The sequence below is a fragment of the Sapajus apella genome, unplaced genomic scaffold (genome assembly GCF_009761245.1).
Source record: "Sapajus apella isolate SASKATOON/1434 unplaced genomic scaffold, GSC_monkey_1.0 scaffold104, whole genome shotgun sequence".
Taxonomy (NCBI): Eukaryota; Metazoa; Chordata; class Mammalia; order Primates; family Cebidae; genus Sapajus; species Sapajus apella.
This window is the reverse complement of record NW_022437044.1, coordinates 2,620,133-2,624,441: the sequence shown is the minus strand read 5'-3', so window position 1 is coordinate 2,624,441 and position 4,309 is coordinate 2,620,133.

Below are 4,309 nucleotides of genomic sequence, written 5' to 3'. Positions count from 1 at the left end.
AATGCTTGTGCCACTTTACATGCCCACCAACAGTGTATAAGAGTTCTATTTTCTCTGTATTCTTGCCGGCAGCTGGTATTTGTTTGTCTTTGTGATTATATCCATTTTAACTGGGGTAAGACGATATCTCATTGTGGTTTTGATTTGTATTTTCCTGGTAATTAGTGATATTGAGCATTTTTTCACATACATGTTTGCTATTTGTATGTCTTCTTTTGAGAAATGTCTATTAATGTCATTTGTTCATTTTTAATAGGATTATTTGGGCTTTCTTACTGTTGAGTTATTTGTATATTCTGGATATTAGTCCCTTGTCAGATGAATAGTTAGCAAATATATTCTCCCATTTATCAGGTTGTATATTCTCTCTATTGATTATTTGGCTGCTCAGAAGCTTTTAAGTTTACATATTTCTACATTACACTATGTAAATAGTGTAATATGTTTAGTTTTGTGTTTTCTGGCTGTGCTTTTGAGGTTTCAGCTGTCAAATCTCTGCCTAAACCAATGTCCTGGACTATTTCTTGTATATTTTCCTCTAGTACTCTTAATGTTTAGGTCTTATATTTAAGTATTTGATTCATGTTGAGTTAATTTCTGTATATGATGAGAGATAGGGTCTATAGGTACCCAGTTTCCCCTGCATCATTAATTGAAGAGGATGTCCTTTTTCAATGTTTGTACTTTTTGCCTTTGTAGAAAATAAGCTGGCTATAAATATTTGAATTTATTTTGAGGTCATGTATACTGTTTCCTTGGTCTATGTGTCTGTTTTTATGCCAATATCTATACTGTGGCTACTATAGCCTTGTAGTATATTTTGAAGTTAGGGAGTGTGGTGCCTCCATCTTTGTTCTTTTGACTCATCATCGCTTTGGATATTCAGGCTCTTTTTCGGTTCTATATAAATTTTAGGGATTTTTTATTTCTGTGAGAAACATCATTGGTATTTTGATAGAGATTACATCTTACCTATAGGTTGCTTTGGGTAGCATGGTCATGTTAACAATATTAATTCTTATGATTCATGTGCATAGGATGTCTTTCCATTTGTTTGTGTCCTCTTCAATTTCTTTCATCAGTTTTGTAGTTTTCCCTATAGAGGTTGTTTACTTCTGTGGCTAAATACAGAGGTATTTTACTTCCTTGATTAAATTTTTTCCTATGTATTTTATCTATTTTTACTTATTCAAAATAGGATTGCCTTCATTTTTTGTTGTTCAGCTAGTTCATTGTTGACATATAAAAATGCTACTGATTTTTTAGTGTTGATTTTTTATTTTGCGGATTGTTCTGTAGTTTTCTTTATTGTTTTGTACCCATCTTGTTTTGGTATCAGGATAATGCAGGCCTCATAGAATGAGTTAGGGAGAATTCCCTTCTCTTCAATGTTGTGAATTAGTTTGAGGGAAAATAGTTTTACATCATTATACTTTGGTAGAACTTAGCGGTGAAGCCATCTGGTCCCAGGCACTTTTTTGGTTAGAGACTTTTTATTACCGAGACAATCTCATTACTCATTATTAGGTTGTTTAGGTTTTCTGTTTCTTCATGATTCAATTTTGGCAGGTTATATGTGCCCACGAATATCCATTGCCTCTAGATTTTCCAGTTTGTTAGCATATAGTTCTTCATAGTGGTCTCTCATGATCTTTTGTATTTCTATGGTATCAGTTACAATGTCTCATTTCATTTCTAAATTTCTTTGACACTTCTCTCTTATATTCTTAATTTGTCTAGCTAGTGGTACATCAACTTTGTCTTTTTTTTTTTTTTTTTTGGTTTTTTGCAATTTTGGCCTCTATTTTCTTTAATTGTCCTTTGATTTTTATTATTTCTTTCATTTTACTAACTTTTAGTTTGATTTGTTCTTGCATTTCTAGTTTTTTTAAGTAAATCAATAGATTGCTTATTTGAAGTATTTCTACATTTTCAGTGAAAGAATTTCTTGTTATAAATCTCACCTTCAGCACTGCTTTTCCTGTATCAAAAATGTATGGTATGCTGCCTTTGCATTTTCATTTGTTTCAAGACATTTTAAAATTATTTCTTAATTTCTTCATTGACTCAATGGTCATTCAGGAGCATGTTGTTTAATTTCTATGTATTTGTGCAGTTTCCAGAGTTCCTCTTGCTATTTATTTAAAAATCACAATTATACCTTTTCTTTCTCAGGTCACAATGGAATAAAACTAAAAATAAATAGCAAGAGGAACTGAAGGCAGCAAATCACACTGCCACGTGTGTACCTATGCAACAATCTTGCATGTTCTTCACATGTACCCCAAAACCTAAAATGCAATAAAATAAATTTAAAATAAAAAGACTTGGTTTTTGGTCTAACATATGGCTCATTCTGAAGAATGTTCTATGTGGTGATGAGAACAGTGTGTGTTCTGCAGCTGTCAGATAAATGTCAGGTCCATTTGTTATAAAGTGCAATATAAATCAGATGTTTCTTTGCTGACTTTCTGTCTAGATGATCTGTCTAGTGCTGAGAATGGGGTGTTGAAAATCTCCAACTGTTATTGTATTGGAAACTGTCACTCCCTTTAGATCAAATAATATTTGTTTTATATATCTGGGTGCTCCAGTGTTGGGTGCTTATATATGTAGAATTGTTATATTCTCTTGGTGAAATGATCACTTTATTCCATAAAAATCTTTGTCTCTTTTTACTGGTTTTGACATAAAGTCTGTTTTATCTCACATAACTATAGCTATTAATGCTTACTTTAATTTCCATTTGTGTGGAATGTCTTTTTTTTTCTCATTCTTTTCAGTTTATATGTTTCCCATAGATGAATCGAGTTTCTTGTAGACAGCATATAGTTTGACTATTTTATATCCTTTCAGGCAATCTATACTTTTTGAGTGGAAAAATTAATCTGTTTACATTAACTATTATTGTTGATATATGAGGACATATTCCTTTCATTTTGTTCATTTTCTTTTTGTTGTTTTGTGTATCAGTGTTTTGTATATGCTTTCTCTTTTGTTGTCATTTTGATTTTGTAATTTTCATTAGTGTCAACATTTGAATCTTTTCTCTTTTTCCTTTGAGTGTTTGTTCTACCAGTGAGTTTTATAATTTTATGTATTTTCATTTTTGTAGATACCTGTCATTTCTCTTCCAGGTTTAAAACTTCCTTAAATAATTCTTGCATGACTTATCCAGGGGTGATGCCTTTCCTCAGCTTTTGCTTGTCTGAGAAATAGTTTATGTCTCCCTATGAAGCATAACTTTGCTGGGTATAGTATCTTTGATTAGCAGTTTTTCTTTTTTACAGAACTTTTAATATGTCATCCAATTTCCTTCTGTTCTATAAGATTTCTACTGAGAAATCTGCTGTTTTTATGAAGCTTTCATTATAAGTGACTAGATGCTTTTCTCTTGATTTTATAATTATCTCCTTGTCTTTGACTTTCAACAGTTTAAATATAGTGCACCTTGGAAAAGACCTTTTTGGCTTGTGTCTATTTGAGGACCTCTAAGCTTCCTTTATCTTGTTATCTAAATCTTTTGCTAGACATTGGAAGTTCCCATCAATTATTTCATTAAATAGATTTTCCAAGCCCTTGGCCTTCTCTTCAGATTCTGAAATAGCCAAAATTAAAAAAATTTCATTGCTTTATTATTTTGTTCCATAGGCCATGTAGGCTATTTAAATTATATTTATTCTTTATCCCTTTGCTTTTACTTTTGAATGAATTATTTCTAAAGACCTGTCTTCAAGTTCTGAAATTCTTTTTTCTGCTTGATGCAGTCTATTGTTTTTAAGTTCTCAATTACATATATGTTTTTACTTCATTCACTCAATTATTCAGTTCTAGGATTTATGTTTCCTTCTTTTTTATGATATACATCTCTTTGGCGAATTTCTCATTCATGTCTTAAATTGTTTTAATTGATTTATGTGTGTTGTTTATCTGTGTTTCCTTGTATTTCATGCAGCTTTTGTAATATTATTTTGAATTCTTATTTTTAATTTCATATTTTTATTTTTAATTTCTTATTTTTAATTTCATATATTAGATTCTATTGCTGGAGAATTATTGTGTTCCTTTGGAGGTGTCATTTCTTTTCTTTTCTTTTTGTTTGTTTTGTTTTCCTACTGTGATATCTGTTCATCTGCTATAAAAGTTATTTCTAGTTATTTGAAATGGCTTTCATAGGGAAAGACCTTTTTTTTCTTCTTTTTCTGAAACTGTGTCTGTTATGTTTGTTGAGTAAGGTACTATAGCTTTGATTCTGGGTACATTCAGTGGTGTAGAATCCACATGCTTTCTTCAGATATATAAGATCATC